Genomic DNA, 10,695 nt, shown 5'->3' with positions numbered 1-10,695 from the left:
ATAACAAATAAAATAAATAACCTATAAAAATGTGTTGCTCAATAAAACCAGAATGTTACGAACACAACTTTCACACGTATGTAGTTTGTTTAAAGCGAAAATATTAATATATGTGTTTTATGCCCTTACAACCTCCTTAAATTGCTTGTCAATTAAATTCGCGATTACTAGAGTAGTTTTAATTGCGTTTATAGTCCGGAGAAATAATTCGGCGCGCATTTTGAAAACACTACAATATAGTATATATGCAAGTACATATTATAGTGTATATTAGTAATTCAAGATTTAATTATTTAAAGCAATGAAGATCCAGCTTCGACTGTAATAGGCATTTTTCTGGTATTGATTGTGTTCTCACATATCTGGTCTAAAATAAAGATTCTTAATATTGTTTTATACATATGCGCGCGCGCGCGTGCACGGATTTATATCCCCGATATTTATAACAGAAAAAAACGAAGTAACCGTAAATGGCTCTCGTCACATTGTAATATATTTGTCTGAGGAATGATGACTTCTGTCGTAACCGTCGTTATCTCGTTTTTCGGTGGAAAAAAGCTATGAGATATGCTTTTTTTTCAGGAGCTTTCTCGCTTTGTACACAACGCATGTAAATCCGACACAGGGGAGGAAGGAAATCGAGTTATTTTTCGACGACTCGGAAAGAATTACGACGCTGTGCTTCTGTGCCAAACGTAAAAAAATCGGCTTTTTTCTAAAGAGCTGCTAAAATAATTTTTTAATAATCGACGTACATTGTTCAATTTTTTACTTACTTATGTATATTATGATTATTATATAGTTTAATTGTTGTCTCACTTTCACTTGTCATCTAAAATATTTCTTATTTTAGGTTAAAAAAAACTTCATTTCTTTACGTGTAAGAATTGACGAAGAGACCAAGTAAAAATTGAAAACGTTATTTTTTTTAATTAATGAAAAACTTTTACACACACACATTACATCTAGTGTTGCTCCTTTCTGGCCGTTTTCAATTTTGCTTTGTAAAAGAGGAACCGATATATGTATGTATATATGTATATATATATATCTTTTCAAAAGTTTAGAGATATTATATTGCTGTATAAAATGTACAATAAATTAAATTATTAAATTTACATGCTAAAGATTTTGATAAGAAGAGCTAAATAACTTAATAATATAACTTCCCTAAAAGGAAATAACATTGGCGTTTGTTATAAAAATATTGAATGAGAGTTCAAAAAAAAAATATCCTTTCGCCATTAACCGAAGAAGTCGCGATTGACAGGAAAACTACCATTTCCGTTGCGGAGAGATTTCCTACGAGCGAACCAAGTCACGGAGAAACCGAAGGAGAGGAGACGTATCTCTTCCTCCTTCACCTTCTCCTTGCGAAGAAAATGGATGATCGCGACTCGAATAGATATCGAGGCGATCAAATCCGGGACGCCGCCGACGCGCGCACGTTCATCAATAAGATCAGAATCGCATACTGTACGATCATTCCGTATACCCGATTTACGCGCGTATTTCGCTGCGTGGCGGCATTTTGCCGCCATAGTCATTTGTCCGTCACATCGGCCGACCGGACGGACGGACGGCGGCCGTCGACATAAAACCGGAAGCGAATTATGTACTCCGATATAAATCAGCTGGACACACCCCATTCGCGTCGCGGACAGGTTATTATCGGTGGTGCCATTTTAACTCTCCCCGTTCATCCTCCCCTCGTCGTGTGCATGACCGACCCACTTTTTCCGCATATGATGTAGTTTATGGATGCCTGCGAGATCGGACAAAAATCCCAGGGCATAAGGGCATACAGGGATTAAAAGGGCACACATACATATCATACGAGCGCATATATATGTGCCGTTTTTTTTACACACGCGAGAAAAAGCTGTGAACGAGTTGATATTAACGTATTCGCGACAATATTTGTTCATCGGCTACTGATTGTCGAGTTTTCCTGAAATATCTTATATGGATCAATATTAAAATGACGATTATAAAACTTTTTGCTCCGATATCTGCCTCCGTAGTTGCAAAGTTCTAGGACACTTGTACGTTTATATATTATATATTTATACATTTATACCAAGTATGGACACGAATAATTTTCCCATTAAAGTTGTGTAAAAGCAATTAAGAGTAAGTGAGAATAATTAAAGCATTTTTTGTATTTTTAATCTTTTTAAAATTAATTTTTACATTCGGCGAAATTGATTTATCGCAGAAGAAAAATTGCACAAAATTTCGGTTTAAATTTTCATATTATCTTCCGTAAACTCTCGCTTCCGGTAAATGCTAATACCATTTCCGCGAGTCATTATCATGCAAATGCCGGTTTCACAAATGCCTCGGGAACATACTTTACTCTCCGCGTATTATATTCCATATTGGCTATACGTGAAGTCCTAAATCAATAAAAAGCAAAGTGATCAAAGTAATACGCGTATAATAAGCTTTCTAAGTATTATTAAAGCATTACTATATAACTAGCGATACATTTATTTAATATATTATAACGGTATGAAAAAATTACGCAATTATATACTGTTGCTACAGAAAGAACGATTTTGCTAAAGAATCTAAAAATTTAGTTCCACTGGAGAAAGAGTCTCGCTGCATTAATTGGAATTCTAATTGAAAATGGACAAATCAGAATCTTCTGGTTAAATTTAATATAATTTTAGTTAAGACACCAGATCTGATTAATATAATTAAAAATTCTTCTGGTTCGTTCATTCTTAATAAGAAATTTTTTTTAGTGTATAGATACAGATCTGAAAATGATTTTGTTAGACTATCAAAATAATTATGTAAGACGTTTAAAGTGGTTGCTGGAATATCAAAACTTTTTACAGCATTACGTTTGAGCGTCCTACATAATTATTTTGATAATTCAATAAAATTATTGTTAGATCTGTATTATTGTTAGATCTAAATTTGTACATACTTTGGCATAATTGTTTTTTCTATGTACAAGTACTTGCAATTACAATTATTTGATATATAATAAACAATTATTGCATCATTGATCTCTAAATATAGCCCACTGTCACAATTGATTTGATCAATTCCGTCTAGATTCTTTTTGATCTGAAGATAGTGCTCGCGTAAAATTTCCTAAAATAATCTCGACGCTTACTCTGTAATCCTAGGACTATCGTCCACGTAGAATAGACGAGGGAAAATAAAATGCGAGAGCGGTTTATTATCCGGAAGCTAGCCTATCCAACATCGATGGACCTTCCTGCAGCCCTGATCCTAACACCAATATTGATTCGATTAACCTTTCTTGGCCTCGGGGGTACGGACCGAGAGGTTTGTCTGTTACCGACAGCTAGTGGGTGTATCTCGAAGTGCTCTGACACTCGATAAGTCCCAGATGAGAGCTCGTAAGGGACAAAATGTTACCACGTTATCTACTACATTATGATGTCGAACGAGACCACTGCGACTACATCAGTTCTTTTGCTGATAATATCTTTATTTTTATATATATACTATTCTTACGTTTATCATCATATTGTATATTTTTGTATTTCTCATAATTTTTAAGTGTCGCACGTGTCTTCATCAACTAAATTAATAACCCTTTAAACATATTTGTTTATCCGACAGGCTAAATAACATGAAACCGACATCACATGTCGGTTTCATGTCATTTAGTCTGTCAGATAAACAAATATGTTTAAGGGATTATTAATTTAGTTGATGAGGACACGTGTAACATTTACTTTGCGAAAGTTTTACTACTTTGAAAGAATATCCACAAATATCTGTTAACTTAGTGGGTAAACACGGTATATGTATAACTATCTATTTGTTCTTTCCAATAAAAAGATTTTATAAACACAGAAAAATTCTCGGCAAATTTACCATAACCATTATATTCACAGTGACATATGAAATTTGCAAAACACCGCATCGCAGCGTTATTTTTTTCAGATTAAATTCAGCGTGAAACGCTGATCTTTCGCGCGATATTAATTTAATAATAGAACTCACAAAGATATTTAACTTTTAAATGCTGCGCTTCAATTTGCATATTTCCAAGTTTACATGGGAAATAACACTTTAAGTATAATGGATACAACAAACATGCCGAGTGAACGTAGTTGTTCGCAAAGTCGCAGCTATAATCTTTAATAAACGCTACACCTGTTCCATCCTAATTCGCCATTAAAAAATTTTACGTATGGAATACGTAATGCACCTATTAAATTGATTCCACGATGTCACATCGATCCATCACACCGATCGAGTTGGCGTTATCCGGTATACGTACCATGATCGGTTGCGGTGGCTAATAGTAATCGCTGGTGCGGTTATACCGGTTACGCGAGATTAGAATTTTTCAGTTTTGCATCACGCAGAACGTCGTGTACGAGTTGCACCGTTATTAGCACGCACTTCACTTAACGGTCTATAGATTGATGCCATGATCGATGTATGATTGATAACGTTGATGCATTTAATATTTTTACCTTTACTTCCCCCAGGGCACTAAACCGAGCGATAAATAACTACGGCGATACGGAATTATGGAAAGCATTAACGTAAAGCTTCTCTCTCTCTCTCTCTCTCTCTCTCTCTCTCTATCTGCATGCATACGGAAGAAAGATTTAGGAACGTCTGGAATTTAAATGTGCGTGCGAAATTGAAGTAATCCGAGTAATTTGTGATTCGTGCAGTCGAGATATATCGTAATCACATCTAACAAGATTTTCATAAAATTTCTCTTATTATTTTTTTTACAAAGAAAACATGTTTTACTTGCGTCGTATACTTATATGAGATGAAAAATAAAGAGTAAGAATGAGTTTTTCGCATTTAATTTAAATTCAAGGAAAACCGACGCGCAGTGGAACTGGCAAAAAAAAAGAAGTAAAAAAAATAGATATTGGTGAAGCCAATGAGTTAATAAAAATATAACAAGTGCAATTGAAATACCGCAGTTATTAAGAAGATGCTAATAATTACCGAGAATTCCGTGTAGCACGAGGCTTTCATAAATCTCAGCGAGAGTCACTCAAGTTCCTTGGAACATTACTTAACTCAATCGTGCGATTTCTAACTGCGAAAACAAAAAGAAGGATATCCGAGAGAACGACGTGGTTGGGTGCGAGTATGCCAATTATAGTTCGCCTCTCCGTCTCGATTTTTATCGGAAGTGCAGTAAGTCCGCGGAAACGGGTTCCTCTCTCACCCAACTCCTGCTCCTCGAGCATTCGAACGAGCTGGAACTTTTAATTTCACGCGTTAATGACAGCCCGCCCGGTTAAAGGATATTCTTTATTACTCCGCAGTCGACTCCCCTCTCTGTCTCCGTTCGTCCTTTTCTCCCTGTTCGACGTGAGGGAGGGGGAGGGGGATGCTTCAGAAAGTCTCGGACACGGTCTGCGGGTTTGCTGCAGGATCGGGAAGGTGTAGGGGATCGGGAAAGACGACCGATGGAGGAACGGGTGAGGTCGGACGATAAAGCTCGCGCGGCTCGCGAGAAACGAGGGGTTAATCACGACTTTGGAGGAATACTTGCGCGCAACGGTATGCGCTTCTACCTACCCTCGTCGTCCTTTCCTTCGTTCCTTCGTTCGTTCGCTGCAACGTTAGTTTCTTTTCTATTTTCTATCTTCTTCTCTCTCTCCCGCCGTCCCTTTCGCGCTCCTCGTCTTGTCCACCCTCTTTACTCTCTTACATTTACGACTAACCCCAATCTTTTAGTGCATTTTTTGCACTTCGTGTTTTCACGTTGCAATTTTCAATATATCGTACGCGCCGTCACAAACTTTCGCCCTGGACTCTTTCGCGAACATCCCCCTCTCTCTCTCTTTTATCCCCTTCACAGATCTTTTCTCGCTCGCGAACTTTTCATTCTTTCGGCGCGGAAATTAGTTCAGAAATTTACGGACATTGTCCGCGCGCGTTTGCGTTGATAGTTTGAGATAGAGTTGAGATTCTATCGCTCATATTGATCTCGTGAATTGCGCTCATTTAAAAAGTTTAATAAATGTCAATAATGTCTCAAAATCGCGGTTTAAGGAAAATTGAATCTCATTTAACGAAAAGAGATCTCTGCGCTTCTATTTTTTTTTTTAGTAGAAATGATAGAATTAGTAAAAATAACGTAGTTAGATATTAATCTAAGTTATCTTTACTATTTTAATCTTAGATTATACATTAATGTCCTAAAATCGCGATTTAAAGAAAACTAAATCTGATCTAATGAAAAAAAGTCTCTTCACTTCTATCTTTTCTTGGTAGAAATGATAGAATTAGTATAAAGATAACATTAAACATTAATCTAATTAAATTATCTTTACTAATCTAATCTTAGTTTATACAGTTTAAACTATTGGATGTATATTTAATATGGTAAGAATGACTTTAAGTTCCTCGATTATAAATTTCTCAACGCGCCAAGAGTTACCCTTCTTGGATCATCCAGTATTATCAATATCTGAAACTAGCAGCGTTCGTCTCATTATGCGGTCGGGTGCGAAAGCCACAAGTGTCCTGTAATACCTCAATATGTAAGCGGATTGAGGCAATGATACGTTAAACCACACAGGAGAAAACCGCACTAAGCATTTAGCTTATTACAACAAGTCTATTTATGTAGCAGAAATCTGATCAGGATAAATAACAAAAATCCTTCTTTTGTAATACATATACAAAAAATCGAAAGACAAGAAAGATAAGAAGAATTACGTCAAACTATTTACGATCTTATTTAATTAATCTGGAATTCAATTAAGCAGTTTAGTATGTACTCTGAATTTTTTAGGGCATTTTTCAACAAGAATTGATCCCATTTTTTATATATCGATATACATAACATCTGCATAAATAATATTAAGAATACTATGGTATGACTCATTTTAAATAGTTTAATTCTTATAAATAGCCTTTTGTGTATTTTTCATTTTTATTAGAGCATTAAATTGGTATAAAGCTTCGTTCTCTCCCATTCATACAGTACATTGAAAATACATTCAGTGTCGTTGAACGAGACTTAATTATATCCGAATCTTTCTCTACTTTGTTGTCGTTCGACCTAATTTGTCAAAGTATTTGTGCTTACAACAAGTTTGTTCCGCAATCCGTCGTCTACGAGCGTGAAACTCCCCTTCGCGACGACGATATCTTCGCTTCGACCTGTTTTCCTACAACAATCTATGACGTAATGAAGCGCATCCGCTCGGCTTCCGAATCTTTTCTTCCCTTCGCGGCGTCCTCGCTCGACTCCCACCCTCTTGTTCCTTCTCTTGTACTTATCTGACTCTTTGGCCAATCACTCCCAGTATCCTCTTACCTCCACCATTTATTCCACCCTCCTTTTTCTCCTATCGACTTCCCAGACTTCTCCCGGACGAAACGAACTGATCTGAACTTCGCGATTCCGCGGGGTTTCATTTACAGTTCTCCAAGTTCCGCGTCTTTCGAGTACGATTCGTTGGCGTTTTACAATTCCCGTCCCGGCTACGTCCGTACGAGTCGTTTGGCAAGTAGTTACCTGTAATTCTTGCAGTTGTCGTTTTCTACTACTTTCTATGCAAGATATACTAGAAAGTTTATGCTCTAAATGACTTTCATTAAGTTGAAGAATTTCTTAACGAAGATCTAATATAATTGTTTGTCATACCTTAACTTTGACACGATAATTGATATAACATACATTTATAAAATTCATACTTTGTTAGTTTTACTTTATAATTTTATTCATACTTCTCAATTTTATCATTCTTTGGAATTAATATTTCTTTGTATTATATCTTTCATCTCTTTCCTTACAATTTTTATTTATCTCAATATTTTATTTAAATTATTGTAATAATTAAAATTCAATTAGATTATATATGGTCACTTTTTTTAATCTCAATGTGATACATAATTCTAATATATACATACATATTTTTTAAAACTTTTAGAGTAAATCTCATTCTTAAAAATTGAAAATTGAGACACTTTTTTTCAAGACTATTTTTCAAAACTATTTTTCTTTAGAATGAGATTTCACTCCAAAAAATTTAGAGAGTAAGATATTTCTAAAAATCGTTTTATCAGATACATCGTTTTAAACAGATACAATGAGCAAAAATAATGTAGTCTACAAAATTGCATGCAAAGATTGTGACGCTTCATATGTGGGCCAAACGAAGCGAAAACTTAGTACTAGAGTAAAGGAACATGAGTATAATATAAGGGAGAATCCCTCCAAATATATGGTACTAACTAATCACATGCTTGAATTTCATCATTCCTTTAACTGGAAAAATGTCAGAGTCATGGACACTGAATCGCATTACAATAAGAGATTAATCTCAGAAATCCTTTTCATAAAAGAACAATATAATGGCATAAATGCCCAAAAAGATACGGTTAAATTAAGCAAACCCTATTTTTGTTTACTTGACAATGATCCTAACAATAATAAATAAATTTCCTTATCTTTAAGTTCAACAGCTACCACAATATTATCACTCGAGTTCCTTTAATCTATTTCTCTACCATCACACCAATAGCATGTGCTTTGGAGCGTTTTAGACAGTGTATACAAGATCTCAGAACAACTTTTAATTTTATATCTGTAAGTTTACACATTTCGTTTTATAATATTATATATTTAACACCTTTATCATTTGTTCCATTAGAGCTATGACGTTATTCTTCTTTTTTTTTTTAATTTTGATTTCATACGTGACGCCTTCCTTTTTACTGAGCGGATAAAAGCAAGGTTGTTACACGGAGAGAATTTTCTTTTAAAATTTATCCTGAAAATATATATGGTGATTGTGGTACAATATTTTGAAGATTTTTACCATGCACTTCAGTAAAATTGATCAAACTTATTTTATACTTTTATTGTAGTTTTATTAATAAATGAGAGAGATTTATATTAAAATTCTTCGAAATACACACACACACACAATGTTGTCCTACGACTGTCATATTTTCAGGGTAAATTCTAAGAAAAAATTCTCTCCGTGTACTAATATTGAGGATACAATTGTGACATTATCGGATTAAATTATGACTCCTTCTGACATTACATTGCACCATGCTTTCTACATCATGTGGTACCTTCTTTAACTGACAGTGATAGTTTTCTAATTTGCTTTGTTTTCTATAATTTAATGTTTGTAACGACTGAAGAGGACTACTGTATGAGTCGTTTCGAATAGTATATGTGAATAACTTTATATTAATAAAATTAGTCATCTATTTTTTTAGCTTCTATATTACCGTTTATTTTGTCATTGTTTTATGTTTTTATACAGTATGCAGATATATATAAGATATCAATTTAAGCGATTAATACATGATTAATACTGTCAAGTTTATCAGCACTTTATCTCTGATATTGTCAATCAAGCAATTTCTCGATTACTTGATATCTCAAGAATAGTCATAGAAACGAAAAAGACGCGAGCACGTGAGACTCGTTCTCCATGGATCATGGCATATATCTCGTTAAGTGTTTATTGAATTCCCGTCGATGATGCCTTGAGCATTATATCTTATATCTGCCAATTTATCTTCGTCATCATTTGCGGAGTGTAACGAAGAACACGAAACACGATCACGAGACCATAGTCGACGCGATTGGTTTTCATGACCAGACAAACGGTGGTAGCCGGGCTTTTACATCGATATCGTGCGAGGTGCAGTAACATCGATCTCCTTTTTTTCCTCCTCCTCCTCCTCCTCCTCCTCCTCTTCGGAAATCACCCACGCCCGAATAAACCCGCCGCGCGTGTTGCACTGCTACGTCGCAAATTTGTTTCACGCTCGCTCGAGTCTCCCCAAAATTAATCCACTAGCCATTACCAGCCGCGCACAGGCGAAACGGTACAAACCGCTTTGTGCGCGGACATGGACACGCGCGTTACGAGCCATTTTGCCGGCAAAACAGATGGTATAGCCTCGACCGCTTGGCTTTTTAAGCGTATCGCGTCGCCGGATATCGCGTCAAACATTTTTTAAACGCGCTTTTAAATAACCCCCGAACGATCGATACCGCAGACTATATCACTGTTTACTGCTTTTTAATTATCGTTCCGATTTGGTTAGAGCTTTGGTACCATTTAAATCAATTTTCAATATATTGCATACGTAATGGAAAAAAAAATAATAATAATCTAGGTCAATTCCAGGCTTGAAAATGTATGAAAAGGACTCAGATTATTCAAAGTTGCTCAAAGAACGTATACAGGCAATAATATAATATTATATATACAATTTGTGATATCAATTCTGCCACAAAAATACGCAAAAGATATTCTCTGAAAATTTTCGATACAGATAAATATTATTTAAAAGAAATAAATTTTTAACTTTTTTTTTATATCATCTGTTTTTTTGTATTAGTCTTTGATGTTGCTAATAAAAATGGCTGTCATTTTCATTGTTTTGTATACTTTGTATTATATAAAATTGTATTAACTGAGATCGGGATGTCACCTAACGCATAGAAAAATATATAGGTACGCAAGTAATAATTATTTACAGATTTTAATATGTTATTCATCATTATTAAGATCGTTTCGAAGATGCGAATAAGCATCAAAATTTGTTAAATTGCCAGTCAATTTAACTCGTGATATTACTGCGGTAGTTTAATAGAGTTAGCGTTTCAAGACCGAAAAATCATTTCGGCGCGCGTTTCTGGGGACTACATACGTAGTATATAAATTCACATAAGAA

General features: G+C 35.0%; 1 protein-coding gene across 4 annotated transcripts in view; it reads left to right on the top strand.

The window, feature by feature from the left end:
- Positions 1–10,695, top strand: part of sns (sticks and stones) — a 342,172-nt gene that overhangs the window by 203,058 nt on the left and 128,419 nt on the right. The window lies entirely within an intron of this gene.

Source organism: Trachymyrmex cornetzi, unplaced genomic scaffold, assembly GCF_001594075.2.
Source record: "Trachymyrmex cornetzi isolate Tcor2-1 unplaced genomic scaffold, Tcor1.1 scaffold138, whole genome shotgun sequence".
Taxonomy (NCBI): Eukaryota; Metazoa; Arthropoda; class Insecta; order Hymenoptera; family Formicidae; genus Trachymyrmex; species Trachymyrmex cornetzi.
The sequence above is the reverse complement of the archived record's forward strand: the minus strand, read 5'-3'. Positions and strand labels throughout refer to the sequence as shown.